Raw genomic sequence first — 18,045 nt, forward strand, 5'->3', positions numbered from 1 at the left:
TTGCAGTATTCATTGACTCTAAACTGTTTCTTGATGTCACATGCAGTAAATTGAATTGGCTGGAGGCTGGGCTCTGTGATGCTGGGGAGTCTAGAATCGTCTGAAATGGATCATCCACTTGGCACTTCTGGCAAATCCTATTGGCCCACACTTTTTCCTTGTGTGTATGTTCTGTCTGAAGATTGTTGCAAATGTTTCAGCGTTATATTTTGTCCCGATGTGCTAGACTCCCTCATTATTGAGGATAGGGATGCTTGTGGAACCTCCTTCTCCAATGAATTATTTAATAATCCACTACCATTCACGGCTGACTGTGGCAAGAATGCAGAGCCTGGATCTGATCCATTGGTTGTGGCATTGCTTACTTGGGCTATCACTTGCTGCTTATGCTATTTGGCCTGGATGCAGTCTAGTTTTTTTTTGTAGCTTCACCTGGTGGACACCTCATTTTTAGTATGGCTGGTACTGCTTCGGATGTACCCTCCTGGATTCTTCATTGAACCAAGGTTAATCAGTAGCTTGATGGTAACAGTAGATTGGGCGATATGTTAGGTAGATTATGTTGGAGTTCTTCTTCTACTGATGGCCCACTGCACCTCATGAATAACCATTTTGATCTGTTTGAAGTCTATTCCATTAAGCATGGTGATATGCTACAAAATACAACGGAGGGTATTTTTATTGTGAAGACGAGACCTGCTCTCCACAAGGACTGTGCAATGGTCACTCATACCAATATTGTCATGGACAGACGCAACAATGGCATGCAGATTGGTGAAGGTGAAGTCAGGTATGTTTTTGCTTCTTATTGGTTGCCTCACTGCCACAGACCCAGTCTAAAAGCAATGTCCTATAGGACCTGACCACCTCAATCAGTCATGGGGCTGCTAAGCCATTCTGCACTCTTGCCACCCTCAGCGCAGTCTCCATCTGGTGTTCAACATGGAAGACTTCTGATTCATCAGCCAAAGGAGGATCATACATAGTAATCAGCAGGAGGCTTTCTTGCCCATGTTTGATCTGATTCAATGAGACTTCATAGTGTCCAGAATAAGTATTAAGGACTCCCAGGGTAACTCCCTCCCAATTGTAGCACTGTGCTGTCACCTCTGTTGGGTATGGGTTGAGAGTGTGGTGCTTGGAAAGCACAGTACGTCAGACAGCTTCTGAGGAGCAGGAGAATCGATGTTTTGGGCAAAAGCCCTTCATCAGGATGAAGAATGTTTGCTCGAAACGTTGATTCTCCTGCTCCTCGGATGTTGCCTGACCAGCTCTGCTTTTCCAGCACCACATTCTCGTCTCTAATCTCCAGCATCTGCAGTCCTCAGTTTCACCTTGTTGATTTTAACCTCTGTTGGGTATGTCCAAATATTGGGACAAGGCATACCCAGTGATGGTGACGGTGTTGTCTGGGACACTATGTGTAAGATATGAATCAATGAATGACACTGTCAGTTTGTTGCTTGACTAGTTTGTAAGACTGCTGTCTCAATTTTGGCACTAGCCAGTCAACGTTAGTATGGAGTAAAAAGGTTTGCCATTTTTTCTGGAGCTTTAGTCAATATCAAACAGTTTGTCCAGTTTTATTTCTTAAACTCTTTCTTGTGGTTGATACAACTGAATGGTTTGCTAGGCATTGCAGAGGACCGTTGAGATCAACCACATTGCTGTGGGTCTGGAATCACATGTAAATCAGACCAAGCAAAGATGGCAAGTTCAACTTTTAATTCCAGATTGTAAAAAAAATTAAATTCAATGTCAGATTTGAACTCATGTCCCTAAGACATCACCTGGTTCTTTGGATTCCTAGTCTAGTGACAATATTGCCATCCAATACAGCCTTCCTTCAAAACGGAGGTAAAGGCAGAAATGTTCAGTCAGAACATCAGCATCAGGGATGAATAAGGGTCTCAACCTTACACTTTGGGGGAGCACTCACCTGAATGATTTACCTCAAACTGGCCAATTAGTGACGAGGAGGACTCACTGTCCAAATATGGCTGGTGAGCAGGCTCTTAAAGCTGGAAGACCAATAGGAGGTCCTCCCGCTCAGAAGGAACTGCAGTTCAGGTAAGAGTGACACAGAGGAGACATTCAATCTTCAGATGTCCTCCCTTCAACGTTTTAAAAGTTCAAAATTAAGAAATAGCCACAGCTGCCAGACTGCCATTGTGAAACTAAAGTCAAAAAGATTGCAACTATATTCTTTCAAGAATAATATAATTACATTTATATGAATGTAGTTAACTTCACTACAGTATTAAAGATTGTTTGTAAGTAAGAGACAAAGAATAATATTTTTCTGTGGAATGTTTGAAATGCTACAGTTGTTCCAATCAATTTTCTATCTAGGTAAATGACAGTCATGCAGCAAATCAAATCCATCGTTAATGGGGTAACTTCATATGGTATACAATGGCTTAACAGACCATTGACTGAAATCAGACAGTCATCCAATGTTGTCCTCCCTCAAACTTTTCTTCCTGTATCATTCTTACATTGTGTAAAGGATCCATGATTAGTAATAGTGCAACTTTATCTTTCATGTGTCACATCTTCACCTTTGTCAAATATATTCCACTCAGAATGGTGACAACTTGCATTTAGGAGTCAATAGGTGTCATCCTATTTTTAAAGGCTATCTTGAGAATGTAACTTTTAAAAAGTTCTGCAATTTACATATGAAGGAACTAAAACTAACATGGTCATTCTAAAAGATGGAAGACTTAAGCTAAATTTGTTTAATATTACATTCCATGACACTGCAATCCCGTGCCTCTAAAGTCTGTGTCTTATGATTCTGCTCCACAACCACCTCATGAAGAAGCAGTGCTTCGAAAGCTAGTGATTCTAAATAAACCTGTTGGACTATAACCTGGTGTCATGTGATTTTTAACTCTGCATTTAAATGGGAAATTCAGCCAATACTGGGACAATATGTATTTTTTAAAGGTTCATGTAGTATACTACAGTAAATGAACATTTAAAATTTCTGCAGTAACAGAGTTCTACTGTGATATCTACTCGAAATTCCATTTCTCATATACAATTACATGCTGCTAATTTTTCAAAGGAAGATAATAAAGGATCTCTGCAGGATGAGACTGCATTTGGGTAGACTCCACCAGAGAAAAGAATATGATGCTGTTGCACCTGCCACACAGTGTGTTGAGCACTCGTGTCCAGCAAAGAAATTGCGATTTGACTCTTAGTAATAATAAACAATATTTATTTATTTAACACAATTAATACTATAACAATAAAATAGGCTATCAACTAACAACTTACACTATAAATCTAATCAACTATCTTGTGCTTTAACTTAACTCTAGATGATCATATATCACCACACTAGACCTTGGCCTTGATTCACGTGGCAATGATCATCTGGTTGTCATTGACCCTGTGGTCCCAGGGTGTCTTCTCTTCACAGTGGTTGGTCTCGAGTTACACCTCCTGAGGGGGGTGTTGCAGCGATTCTTATACTCAGTAGTTGTTGGTGCCCTTTTGGAAGGGTCTCCAATGTCCTACAATAGATTGATCAGGGCTCGATCACCCTGATCGATTGGATCCAATTAGGTGTTGACATGTTGATGCAGGGTGGTCTGTAGGCATCTATTCCTGGAGTGGACACACATAGGTCAGGTATTCCTCTCCAAATAAGGGTGTGAGGCGCTGCTGTGCCTGGCAAACAACTTGGTGTTTCCAGTTGTCCTGGGGATGGCATTCATGTTGTATATTGTATTGCCTGCAGCTACTGGGTCAGTTACGTACTGTCTATCTGTAGCTGCGGCCTGTCTAGACTATGCAGCATGTTTATTAGCACAGTCGCTTTGATCAAGGCTTGTCTCAATATCCCAGCATGCTTCATTTATTGTCCATTTTCATAAATCCATCATTTTGAGCAGCCCATCCGGCCACAATGCTACTTCAGACTCAGTGAGGAGACACCAGCAGAGGTGTTGATGATTGCTAGTTTTATCAACATAGCGGAGATTGTCAGTTTATTGTATGCAACTAACTAGTGGTGCCATTATTTAAGAAAGGTGGTAAGGAAAAGCCAGGGTACTATAGTCTGATGAGCCTGACATCAGTGGTAGGTAAGTTGTCAGACAGGCTTCTGAGGGACAGAATTCACACGTATTTGGAAAGGCAAGGACTGATTCAGGATAGTCAACATGGTTTTGTGCATGCGAAATTGTTTCATTAACTTGTTTGAATTCTTTGAAGAAGTGACAAAGAAGATTGATGAAGGCAGAGTTGTGGATGTTTTCTATAGGTACTCCAGCAAGGCATTCAACAAGATCCTGCATGGTAGATTGGTTAGCAAGGGTAGATCACATGGAATACATGGAATACAAAATTGGCTCGAAGGCAGGATACAGAAGGTGGTGATGGAAGGTTGCTTTTTAGACTGGAGGCCTGTGACCAGCGGTGTGCTGCAAAGATCGGTCCTTTGTCCACTGCTTTTTGTTACTTATATAAATCACTTGGATGTGAATATAGAAGGTATGATTAGTAAGTTTGCAGATGACACCAGAATTAGTGGTGTCTTGGACAGTGAAAAAGGTTATCTCACAGAACAACGGAACCTTGATAAAATGGGCAATTGGGCCGAGGAGTGGCAGATGGAGTTTAATTTAGATAAATGTGATGTGCTGCATTTTTGGTAAGACAGATTGGGGCAGGACTTATACACTTAATGGTAAAATCCTGGGGAATGTTGCCAAACAAAGAGACCTTGGGGCGCAGGTATATAGTTCATTGAAAGTTGAGCCACAGGTAGATAGGATAGTGAAGAAGACTTTTGGTATGCTTGCCTTCATTGGTTACTGCATTGAGTATAGGAGTTGGGAGGTCATGTTGCAGCTGTACAGGACATTGGTTAGTCCACTTTTGGAACATTCAATTCAATTTTGGTTTCCCTGCCGTAGGAAAGATGTTGTGAAACTTGAAAGGGTTCACAAAAGATTTACAAGCATATTTCCGGCATTGGAGGGTTTGAGCTATAGGAAGAGGCTGAATAGGCTGGGGCTGTTTTCCCTGGAGCATTGGAAGCCGAGGTGTGACCTTCTAGAGATCTATAAAATCATGAGGGGCATGGATCAGGTGCAAATCCAAGATCTTTTTTTTTTCCAGGGTAGGAAGTCCAAACATAAAGGGCATAGGTTTAAGGTGAGAGGGGAAAGGTTTAAAAGTAACCTAAAGAGCAATGTTTTCATGCAGAGCATGGTGCATGTGTGGAATGAGCTGTTGGAGGATGTGGTGGAGGCTGGTACAATTGAAATATTTATAAGACTATAAGACATAGGAATGGAAGTAAGGCCATTCGGCCCTTCGAGTCCACTCCGCCATTCAATCTTGGCTGATGGGCATCTCAACTCCACTTACCCGCATTCTCCCCTTAGCCCTTAATTCCTTGTGACATCAAGAATTTATCAATCGCTGCTTTGAAAACATTTAGCGTCCCGGCCTCCATTGCACTCCACGGCAATGAATTCCACAGGCCCACCATTCTCTGGCTGAAGAAATGTCTCCGCATTTCTGTTCTGAATTTACCCCCTCTAATTCTAAGGCTGTGTCCACGGGTCCTAGTCTCCTCGCCTAACGGAAACAATTTCCTAGCGTCCACCCTTTCCAAGCCATGTATTATCTTGTAAGTTTCTATTAGATCTCCCCTTAATCTTCTAAACTCCAATGAATACAATCCCAGGATTCTCAGCCGTCCCTCGTATGTTAGACCTACCATTCCAGGGATCATCCATGTGAATCTCCTCTGGACACATTCCAGTGCCAATATGTCCTTCCTGAGGTGTGGGGACCAAAACTGGACACAGTACTCCAAATGGGGCCTAACCAGAGCTTTATAAAGTCTCAGTAGCACATCGGTTCTTTTATATTCCAACTCTCTTGAGATAAATGACAACATTGCATTCGCTTTCTTAATCACAGATTCAACCTGCATGTTTACCTTTAGAGAATCCTCGCCTAGCACTCCCAGATCCTTTTGTACTTTGACTTTATGAATTTTCTCACCGTTTAGAAAGTGTCCATGCTTGTATTCTTTCTTCCAAAGTGCAAGACCTTGCATTTGCTCATGTTGAATTCCATCAGCCATTTCCTGGACCACTCTCCCAAACTGTCTAGATCCTTCTGCAGCCTCCCCACTTCCTCAGTACTACCTGCCTGTCCACCTAACTTTGTATCATCGGCAAACCTCGCTAGAATGCCCCCAGTCCCTTCATCCAGATTATTAATATACAACATGAACAGCTGCGACCCCAACACAGATCCCTGCGGGACATCGCTTGTCACCGGCTGCCATTCCGAAAAAGAACCTTTTATCCCAACTCTCTGCCTTCTGTCAGAGAGCCAATCCTCAATCCATACCAGTAGCTCAACTCGAACACCATGGGCCCCCACCTTACTCAGCAGCCTCCCGTGTGGCACCCTATCAAAGGCCTTTTGGAAGTCTAGGTAGACCACATCCACTGGGCTTCCCTGGTCTAACCTACTTGTCACCTCTTCAAAGAACTCCAACAGGTTTGTCAGGCACGACCACCCCTTACAAAATCCATGTTGACTTGTTCTAATCCGACCCTATTCTTCCAAGAATTTAGAAACCTCATCCTTAATGATGGATTCTAGAATTTTACCAACAACCAAGGTTAGGCTAATTAGCCTATAATTTTCCATCTTTTGTCTTGATCCTTTCTTGAACAAGGGGGTTACAACAGCGATCTTCCAATCATCCGGGACTTTCCCTGACTCCAGTGACTTTTGAAAGATCTCAACCAACGCCTCCGCTATTTCCTCAGCCATGTCCCTCAGAACTCTAGGATGTAACCCATCAGGGCCAGAAGATTTATCAATTTTAAGACCTTTTAGCTTTTCTAGCACTTTCTCTTTTGTAATGGCAACCATACTCAACTCAGCCCCCTGACTCCCTTTAATTGTTGGGATATTACTCATGAGGAATTACTCACTCCTGAAGAAGGGCTCATGCCCAAAACATCGATTCTCCTGCTCCTTGGATGCAGCCTGACCTGCTGCGCTTTTCCAGCAACACATTTTCAGCTCTGATCTCCAGCATCTGCAGTCAGCCCCCTGACTCCCTTTAATTGTTGGGATATTACTCATGTCTTCCACTGTGAAGACTGACGCAAAGTACTTATTAAGTTCTCCAGCTATTTCCTTATCTCCCATCACTAGGCTTCCAGCATCAGTTTGAAGTGGCCCAATGTCTACTTTTGTCTGTCGTTTGCTTCTTATGTATTGAAAGAAACGTTTACTATCATTTCTAATATTACTGGCTAGCCTACCTTTATATTTGATCCTCTCCTTCCTTATTTCTCTCTTTGTTATCCTCTGTTTGTTTTTGTAGCCTTCCCAATCTTCTGATTTCCCAGTGCTCTTGGCCACTTTATAGGATCTCTCTTTTTCTTTGATACATTTCTAGACTTCCTTTGTCAGCCATGGCTGTCTAATCCCTCCCTGGATAATCTTTCTTTTCTTGGGGATGTCCTCAATTATACCCACAAACTCCTGCCATTTTTGCTCTACTGCCTTCTCCGCTAGGCTCTGCTTCCAGTCTATTTTCGTCAGTTCCTCTCTCATGCCCTCATAATTACCTTTATTTAACTGTAACACCATTACATCCAATTTTGCCTTCTCTCTTTCAAACTGCAGACTGAACTCTACCATATTATGATCACTGCTTCCTAAGTGTTCCCTTACTTTAAGATTTTTTATAAAGTCTGGTTCATTACATAGCACTAGGTCCAAAATAGCCTGTTCCCTTGTGGGCTCCATGACAAGCTGTTCCAAAAAGCCATCCTCAAGCATTCCATGAATTCCCTTTCTTTGGATCCACTGACATTATTTACCCAGTCCACCTTCATATTGAAGTCTCCCATGATCACCGTGATCTTGCCTTTCTGACATGCCTTCTCTATTTCCTGGTACATGTTGCGCACCTGGTCCTGACCACTGTTAGGAGGTCTGTACATAACTCCCATTATGTTTTTTTTGCCTTAGTGGTTCCTCAATTCCACCCACACAGACTCCACATCATTCGACCCTATGTCATTCAGTGCCATAGATTTAATTTTGTTCTTAACTAACAAGGCCACCCCACCCCCTCTGCCCGCTTCCCTGTCTTTTCGATAAGTTGAAAATCCTTGGATGTTTAACTGCCAGTCCTGACCCCCCTGCAACCATGTCTCTGTGATGGCTACCACATCATAATCATTCACGATGATCTGTGCCAATAGTTCATCTGCTTTGTTACGAATGCTACGAGCATTCAGGTAAAGTGCCTTAATGCTAACTTTCTATTCATTAGAGATATTGGAAGTCATAAGATGTCCGAAGTTATCCTTCCTTTTTGCTGCATTCCCAGTCTGCCTCAAGTTTAAATCCACCTGCACACATGCTATCCTGCTGCTTATTTTTCCATTTAACTCCATACTCCCTGTCGCTTTCACTTTCCCTTCCCCCCAACTCAGAAGTTTAAAGTCCTACTGACCACCCTATTTATCCTCTTCGCTAGAACATTGGTACCTGATCGGTTCAGGTAGAGACCGTCCCAACGGTACAGATCCCCCCGGTTCCAAAACTGATGCCATGCCCCATGAAGTGGAATCCCTCTTTCCCACACCAATCCCTTAGCCACGTGTTTACTTCCCTAATTTTCTTATCCCTATGCCAATTGACACGTGGCTCAGACAGTAATCCGGAGATTATGACCCTTGAGGACCTATACTTCAATTTCCTTCCTAGTGCTTGATAATCCCCAAAGCTAGGTCCTCCTCCCTAGCTTTGCTGATGTTGTTAGTTCCAACGTGGACCACAACAACTGGATCCTCCCCCTCCCGCTCCAATATCTTTTCAAGCCGGTCGGAGATGTCCCGCATCCTGGCACCGGGCAGGCAACACACCATGTAAGACTCCCAATCGGCTTGCTAAGGATACTATCTGTCCCCCTAATTATAGAATCCCCTATAACAACTACTTGTCTTTTTGCTCCCCCCTCTTGAATGGCCTTCTGCACCATGGTGCCGTGGTCAGCTGGCTCATCCTGTCTAGAGCCCTTTTCCTCATCTGTACAGGGAGCAAGAATCTCATACCTGTTGGACAAGGGCTGAGGCTCCTGCACTCCTGAACTCAGGTTCCCCCTACCTGCCTCACTAACAGTCACACTCTGATGTCCCTGATCACTAACTGAATGTGAATTACTTAATCTCCCAGGTGTGACTGCCTCCTGAAACAAAGCGTCCAGGTAACTCTCTCCCTCCCGGATGTGCCGCAGTGTTTGAAGCTCGGTTTCCAGATCATCAATTCTGAGCCGGAGTTCTTCCAGCAACCAACACTTGCTGCAGATGTGGTCACTGCCATTCACAATGGGATCAGCCAGCTCCCACATCATACAGCTACAAAACATCACCTGTACAGCCATCTCTGCTTAGTTACTTACTTTATTACTTTGTATAAATTTGAGTTAAAATACTTTCTGATACCTCTTTGCTATAGTCTTTTTCTAAAAAACAATTAATAGATAAACCAAAAAAGTAAATTTTTAACCAGTCACTGATAAAGAAATAGAAAATACTTACCTTAACAAACCAGAGTCTCGGGTTTAACCGCCTTTCTGATTTATGTACTCACTGCTTTCCTTCCCGGCTGCCCCTCTGGTCGTCATCACTTCCCCCTGCTGCTCCCACTCCTTCTTAGCTGCAGTCTTCCGGGTTCGTTTAACCTCCGCTGCTACTCGCACTCAAAAATTTAAAAGGCATCTGGAATGGGTTTATGAATAGGAAGGGTTTAGAGGAATATGAGCCAGGTACTGGCAAATGCGACTAGATTAGGTTGGGTTATCTGGTCAGCATGGACGAGTTGGACCGAAAGGTCTGTTTCCGTGTTGTACATCTCTATGACTCTAAGGGGCAACTTTTTCTCGCAAAGGGTGGTACATGTATGGAATGAACTGCCAGAGAAGATGGTAGAGGCTGGTGCAATTACAATATTTAAAAGGCACTTGGATGAGTACATGAATAAGAAGGGTTTATAGGGAAATGGGCCAACAGCTGGCAAAAGGGACGAGATTAATTTAAGATAGCTGGTCGGTTTGGACGGGTTGGAGCAAAGGGTCTGTTTCTGCTGTCAATCTCTCTGACTCGAAGTTGAGCACATCAGAATATGTCTGGTTAATGCTAGGCTGTGGAGGTGGTTAGAACAGATAGCCTGAATGCACTTGTCAGGCAACTGAATGCATACATGAGGAAAAAGCAATATGAATATATGGGGATAAAGTGGACTGGGAATATGAGGATTGTGTAGAATATAAACACTCATATGACGAGCTGGGCCAAATACCCTGTTTCTGTTATAGATTCCAGTTGATCAATAGCATGATGTTTTTCAATAAGTTGCTGAAGTAGCTATATAGTCTCTTACTGTATTTATAAAGTGAAAAAGCTTTGCTGCTCTTCTATGTTCATTAACTTTCAGGGTAGTATTTTAATTATGATTGCTTTTAGTTTGAATTAAGTGGAAACATAAATGTCACACTGTGGAGTTTTGCAGTCTTTGTTGATCACGACATTGTTACTGCACAGAAAGAGGCCAATCAGTCTGTTGCATCTGAGTTGGCTTTTCATAGGAGCAATTTATTTTGTGTCATTTCTTCACCTTCTCCACTCCCCAGACCTGCTGGACTTCTTCTTAAGATAGCAATCTCATTCTCTCTTGAATGCCTCGATTTTTCCTGTGTTGATCACACTCTCAGGATGTGGTTTCATCAGTGTCTGGGCCTTCCTGGAGGCTCATGTGTGAAACCACAGATTCTGCATCAAAAACGATGATTTACTGAGTTAGTGGGATTAAATAAGATCTAAATTGATTACTGTATATGAAAGTTATACAAAAAAAAATGTGAGATGATACATTTTGGGATGGAAAACAAAGCAAAGGAGTACATGTTGAATACAAAAGCAGGGAGGTTACGATGAAGCTGTATGCAACATTAGTTAGGCCACAGCTGGAGTACTGTGTGCAGTACATTACAGGAAGGATGTAATTATACTAGAGAGGGTGCAAAGGAGATTCATCAGAATGTTGACTGTGCTGAAGCAATTCAGTTCTGAAGAAAGCCTGTATATCTTGGAGTTGTTTTCCTTAGAACTGAGAAGGCAGAGGGGAACCTGACTGAGGTGATTCAAAGTTCTGAGTGGCACACGTAAGGTCAATAGGGATAAACGTTTCCCCTTAGTAGAGGAATCAATAATCAGTTTCACAATAGGGCACAGGACATTTAAACGGGATCTGAGGAAACAATCTTTTCACCCAGAAGGTTGTAGGTATCTGAAATTCACTGCCTGAAAGGGTGAAAGAGGAAGGAACCCTCAAGACATTTAAGAACTGTTTAATGAGTACTCAAAATGCCATAGCATAAAAAACTGGGCCAAGTATTGGAAAATGAGATTAGAATTGATGGATGTTTGATGACTGTCTTGGACATGATGGGTTGAAGGGCTTCCTTCTATGTTGTAAAGACTTGATGACAGTATAGACCCTTAAAGTATTCAAGAAGGCATACCTCATTTGTCGAGATCTGACAGCAATCCCTTGAAGGACCATGCATCTCTTGGCTGCCATTTTGGAGATCTATAAGTTGCTTATGATGTAGTATAATACAACACAGGCAATTCAGGCCATTGTACCTGTCTCAGCTCGTTGGTAGAGTTATCTTATTAGTCCCACTTTCTGCTTTGCCCCCTCAATGCTGTTTAAAAAATTCCCTTTAAATATTTATCTATTTTCATTCTTTAAGTTAGCAATCTGATTACCCAAACACTTTGGGCAATGTATTCTAGATAAAAACTTGCTGAGTAAAAATTATGGTTTTGCAATGTTCCCTCGGATTCTTTTGCCTGGTATGACAAACAAGAGGAGAGGCAGCAAGCAGGAGGGTTAGCAAGTAGAAAACAGGTCGCAAGTGAGCCACAGGAAAGGTAATTGTGCCTCTGGGCCACATAGTGAACTTCGTCGACTGTAGTTTAAAAAGACTGTATAGAAACAAAAGAGGACTGGCATGTCATGAATTCATCCCAAACACTGTACTTACTTTAGAGGTATGTCTGTGACCCCACTACCAGGATATCAAGGATTTCAGTCAATATGCCCTTCGAAGGTCCAATAAACCAGTAAAGGCCACCAAAATGTACAGAGTCCAAGATAACTGACCTTTCAATGATCTCTAAACAAAAAACCGAAAGAACTGTGAATGCTGGAAATCAGAAACAAAAACAATGTTCCAAAGAAGGGTCACTGGACCCAAAATGTTAACTCTGATTTCTCTCCAGATGCTGCCAGACCTACTGAGTTTTTCCAGCAATTTCTGTTTTTATTTCAATTATCTCTATTGGATTTCCAACAAAGATTTTAAGAATTTTTTTTTGAGTCATTAAGTGCCTTTGTACTGAATTAGCAGAGGAGCTGTCTGTCCAATGCATCTAAGGCCTGCTTCATTATTAAAGAACACATCCCCGTGAAGAGCGCATTGATATGAAAGCTAACTCATTACCAGATGATATTACCAAGGGTAGAAAATTATTAACAGAAACCCAGAAGCATGTTGATGGAAGAACTTTGTTCTTTGGTTTCCAATACACTTGGCATATATCATGAGGGGAGGGCAATGGCCTAGTAGTATTATCACTAGAGTATTAGTTCAGAGATGAAACTTTATTGCTGGAACAGCACAGCAGGTCAGGCAGCATCCAGGGAACAGGAGATTCGACGTTTCGGGCACAGGCCCTTCTTCAGGATTCCTGCCCATGACTGTATTGATAAGAATGACCACTGCACAGTCCTTGTGGAGACGAAGTCCTACCTTCAAATTGAGAATAACCTTCATTGTGTTGTGTGGCATCATCACTGTGCTAAATTGGGACAGACTTTGAACATGTCTAGCAACTCAAGACTGGGTGTCCATGAAATGCTATGGGCCATCAACAGCAGCAGAATTGTACTCCAGCACAATCTGTAACCTCATGGCCCGGCATATCTCCCAATCAACCATTACCACCAAGCCAGGGGATCAACCCTGGTTCAATGGACAGTGGAGGAGGGCATGCAAGGAGCAGCACCAGAAGATGACGTGCCAACCTGGTGAAGCCACCAAATAGGACCACTTTCACGCCAAACATTGTAAACAGCAAGTGATGGACAGAGCTAAGCGATTCCACAACCAACGGATCAGATCCTGCCACACCCACTCGTGAATGATGGTGGATGATTAAACAACTCACTGGAAGAGGAGGCTCCATAAATATCCCCACCCTCATTGATGGAAGAGCCCAGCACATCAGTGCAAAAGATAAGGCTGAAGCTTTTGCAGCAATCTTCAGCCAGAAAAGCCGAGTAGATGATCCATCTCAAACTTCTCCGGTTGTTCTCAGCACTACAGATAAAGGTCGTTCTGTTATAACGAGTGTTTCATTAATGCAAATTCACTATAACGTGATCGCTGAATTTGGGACATTATTTCCAAAGCATGAACTTTTAAAGCATGTATTGGTTATAACATGATTCCAGCCCCATTCGTTGAAATGGTGCTGCTCTGAGGCAATTTTTTTAAAATCATGCGGGTTTGCACGAGAACAGAACTATTGCAGAACCGACTGTCTCAGTTTTCAGCCAATTCAATTCACTCCCTGCAATATCAAGAAACGGTTGGAGACAGTAGATCCTGTAAAGGCAACGGGCCCTGACAACATTCCAGCAATAGTACTGAAGACTTGTACTCCAGAACTTGCCACTCCCCTAGCCAAACTGTTCCAGTAGTTACAGCACTGACACCAATCTGACAATGTGGAAAATTACCCAAGTATGTCCTGTTCATAAAAAGCAGGACAAATCCAATCTGGCTAATTATTGCCTGTCAGTCTACTCTTGATCATCAGTAAAGTGATGGAAGGTGTCATCAATAGTGCTATCAAGCAGCACCTACTCAGCAATAACATCCTTAATGACGCCCAGTTTGGGTTCCACTGGGGCCATTCAGCTCCTGACCTCATTACAGCCTTGGTTGAAACATGGACAAAAGAGCTGAATTCCAGAGGTAAGATGAGAGTGACAGCCCTTGATATCAAGCTGCATTTAACAAAGTGTGGCAACCCTGGCAAAACTGGAATCAATGTGTATCAGAGGTCAAACATTCTGGTGGTTAGTCATATCTGACACATAGGAAGATGATTGTGGTTGTTGGAAGTGTGTCATCTCAGCTCCAGGATATCTCTGAAGGAATTCCTCAGGGTAGTGTTCAAGACCCAACCATCTTCAGCTGCTTCATCAATGACCTTCCCCCATCATAAGGTCAGAAGTGGGAACATTCACCAATTATTCAACAACGTTCAGCACCATTTGCAACACCTCAGTCACTGAAGCAGTCCGTGTCCAAATGCAATAAGATCTGGACAATATCCAGGTTTGGGCTGACAAGTGACAAGTAATATTTGTACCACACAAATGCCAGGCAATGACCATCACCAATAAGAGATAAGCTCACCACTGCTCCTTGACATTCAATGGTGTTACCAACAGTGAATCCCCCACTATCAACATCCTGGGAGTTATCATTGATCAGAAACTCAACTGGACTCACCATGTAAATGCAGTGGCTCTTTACAAGAGCAGGCAGATGTTAGGAATACTGCAGCGAGTAATTCACCCCCTGACACCCTAAACCCTGTTCATCGTCAACAAGACACAAGTCAGGAGTATGACGGAATATTCCTTACTTGCCTGGATGAGTACAACCCCAAGAAAATATCAGAAGCTTGACACCATCCAGGACAAAGCAGTCCACTTGATCAGCGCTGCATCCACAAACATCCATTTCCTCCACCACTGATACTCAGTAGCAGCAATGTGTACTATCTACAAGATGCACTACAGAAATTCACCAAAGATCCTCAGACAACACCTTCCAAACCCATGACCACCTCCATCTCGAAGGACAAGGGAAGCAGATATATGGGAATAACACCAGCTACAAGTTCCCCTCCAAGCCCTCACCATACTGACTTGGAACTAAGTTGCCATCCTTTCATGGTCCCTGGGTCATATTCCTGGAATTGTGGGTCAACCCCACAGCAATTAGGCTGCAGCGGTTCAAGAAGGCAGCTCACCACCACCTTCACAATGGGCAGCTAGGGACGGGCAATAAATGCTGGCCAGCCAACAACGCCCACATCTCACAAAGTGATTAAAAAAAACTACAGAATACTGTTTACAAAGTATAATGTACTTGCTAGAATGTAGCTGGTAGTTACATTGAATTGTTGGAATCAGGAATACAGCTTGTGATTAATTCCAGGTAGTAGTCACTGTTACGATTGGTTAGAGACCATTAATACTGAAAGAGAAATCCAAACATCTTATTTTTTCCAATAGAAGTAACCATAACATTGCATTATTTTTGAAAATAAAACACAAAGTGTTTTAAAAGAGTACAAATTAAACAAGGTGAATAGTTAACACTATAGCTTATACTATATGTGCCACGCCCTCAGGTTTATTTCCTTTATCACCCAGGAATTCTCTTCCATCCTATGAAACCTTGAGTTTTTTTTCACTTTCGTGGCCATAAGTATCCCACAGTCCTCTGGCAACTATATTTACTTCTCCTCAGCTCCAGCTATTTTCAGAGGTAAAACTTTCATTTACCTTCACTTGGCTGTGGATGGCTCAGTTTCTTGTTCTTGTTCCTTTTACAACGTCTCTCAACTATTTTGGCTGATTGCTTTCTGTTGCCAGAAGACATTGTGAGGTTCACAATAGAGTCTTCTCCGAGCTTCAAAACTAGGCAAACTTCCACCATCTATTCTTTCACAAAATTCAAACAGACTTTAAGCCTCACCCACATTCAGTGTATGATGAAGACTGTTTTTGTCACACTGCTACAATGAACACGCACCTGTTACTTACATTGGCTATCTTCTCTCGGGGAGTTGCAAACTAACACATTGGGTCCAAACTCTAACTAACTCATGAGGCCCCTTTCAGTCATGGCTGACCACGGGCTGCATCCTTGTTGTTCTATCTTTCTGCTTTCCTGAAGCAATGTCGAGATCTTTCTGCTTTCCTGAAGCACTGAAGAGATCAATGCTGGAGTGGCAGTCCCGGTCGCAGAGGTCACATCTGTATGTGGTCGTTGATCTGCTTGAACTACTGCACTCCTTCCTGCGTGCCGACTTGTTTGCTGCAGCGCTCATCAGCTTCTTTTCCCTTGTTTTGAGGTGTTGGTTCAGGGTGCTTCTCCATCTCATGCGGTCAGCTGCAAGCCTTTCCCAGGACTCCATAATGATATCAAGTGCCTTCATGTCCCTCATGCATACGTCCTTGTAGCGCAGCGAGGGATGCCCAGTGGGTCTCTTCCTGGATTCAGGCTCTCCATCGAGGAAATCCTTTGGGATGCGGCCGTCCTCTATGCAATGGACGTGGCCCAGACAGCGCAGTCTCTGCTGCCTGACCAGAGTGTATATGCTGGGAAGGCCAGCGCAAGATAGGACTGCTGCGTCAGACAATCTGTCTTCGCAGAATATGGCGGATACTCCTCAAGTGGAAGGTGTTCAGTCTTCTCTCTTGTCTGGCGTATGTAGTCCACATTTCACTGCTGTACAACAGTGTGCTTATGACGCAGGTGTGATAGACTGATGTTTTTGTCTTCACTGTCAGCTTGGGATTTGTCCATACTCAAGTTGTGAGGCAAGCAAGAGTTGAGGCTGCTTTCCCGATCCTCTGATTGACAAGAGGATCGGGAAAGCAGCCTCAACTTTCTAACTAACTCACTGAACAAACATCTAGGGACCCTTCCAAGCTTCACCTATCTCCATAAAACTTAGCCTGCTCTGGGATGTCCTCAAGATGAACTTTAAGCTATTTATTCCACATTTTTAATTTATCCTTTGATCTGATGAAATGAATGGATTTTACGATCACTCAAGAGTTCACCAAATATTTTTACATTAATTCAGCTTTACTTCCCAAAACAAAAATATCTCTCTGGATAGCCATTATTGAAAGGATTGCAGACATCATGTCTGAGTTCCTTAGCTCAGCAAGCACATTTGCTGTTTTATAACTATTCCAAAAGTCAAAATAGAAGAAATAAAGATGGATCACTATTTTTGAAGTGCAATTTTTTAAAAAGGTTTTCAGGCAATCTTTAAAGTCTAGAATTTTAACCATCTGTCTAAATAACTCCAATCCTCCCAGATCTTACCAAGTTAGTAAGATCCAAGAATAAATATTCTCAACACTGTAATGTACAGTTTGTTGCAGCGGTGCATTTTGATTATTCCAGAGTGTTATCCTCTGGAGGTGGAGGTGGTGAAGATACCGCAGTAGTAGATCAGGCAGGATGTGTGAATGAGGAAGGGAAGGCAGTGGTTAAGGATTGAGGAGAGGATGAGCAATAGAAGGCAGTAGCGAGGGGACGAGGAATGGAAGACAGTAGATGAGGAGGGGGGGGAAGAGGAATGGGAGGCAGTGGGCAAGGGAGGAAGAGAGGATGAGAAATGGAAGGCAGTAGATGATGGTGAGGAGGAGAGGGAGTAGAGAGGTGAAGGAAGGGATTAGGAATGGAAAGCAGTGGGTAATGGTGAGAAGGAGAGGATGAGCAATGGAAGGGCGAGGGTGAGGAGCACAGGATGAGGAATGGAAATCAGTATGTAAGGGAGAGGATGAGGAAAGGAAGACAGTAGATAGGGTAGGCATATTGGTTGAGGAAGGGAAGGCAGTGGAAGCATTAGGTAAGGCAGACAGGTTGGTTGAAGGAGGGAAGGCAGTGGTTAAAGGTGGAGGAGAGGATGAGGAATAGAAAGCAGTAGCTAAGGGAAGAGAGGGTGAGGAATGGAAAGCAGTAGGCAAGGGAGGGAGGAGAGGATGAAGAATGGAAGGCATTGGATGAGAAAGGAGGGGAGATGAAGAATGGAAGGCAATGGGTGAGGAGGAGGAGAGGATGAAGAATGGAAGGCAGTG

The 18,045-nt window shown here is 43.0% G+C and overlaps 1 long non-coding RNA gene across 1 annotated transcript in view; it reads right to left on the reverse strand.

Annotated features, from left to right (window-relative positions):
- Positions 1 to 10,011: 10,011 nt before the first annotated feature.
- Positions 10,012 to 18,045, reverse strand: part of LOC122565341 — an 8,962-nt gene continuing 928 nt past the window's right edge. Inside the window, exons 2-3 of the long non-coding RNA XR_006316135.1 lie at positions 12,125 to 12,256; positions 10,012 to 10,844 (exon numbers count right to left, since the gene is read on the reverse strand). This is a non-coding gene — a long non-coding RNA (uncharacterized LOC122565341). The remainder of the gene's footprint in view (positions 10,845 to 12,124; positions 12,257 to 18,045) is intronic.

The sequence above is a fragment of the Chiloscyllium plagiosum genome, chromosome 31, assembly GCF_004010195.1.
Source record: "Chiloscyllium plagiosum isolate BGI_BamShark_2017 chromosome 31, ASM401019v2, whole genome shotgun sequence".
Classification (NCBI taxonomy): Eukaryota; Metazoa; Chordata; class Chondrichthyes; order Orectolobiformes; family Hemiscylliidae; genus Chiloscyllium; species Chiloscyllium plagiosum.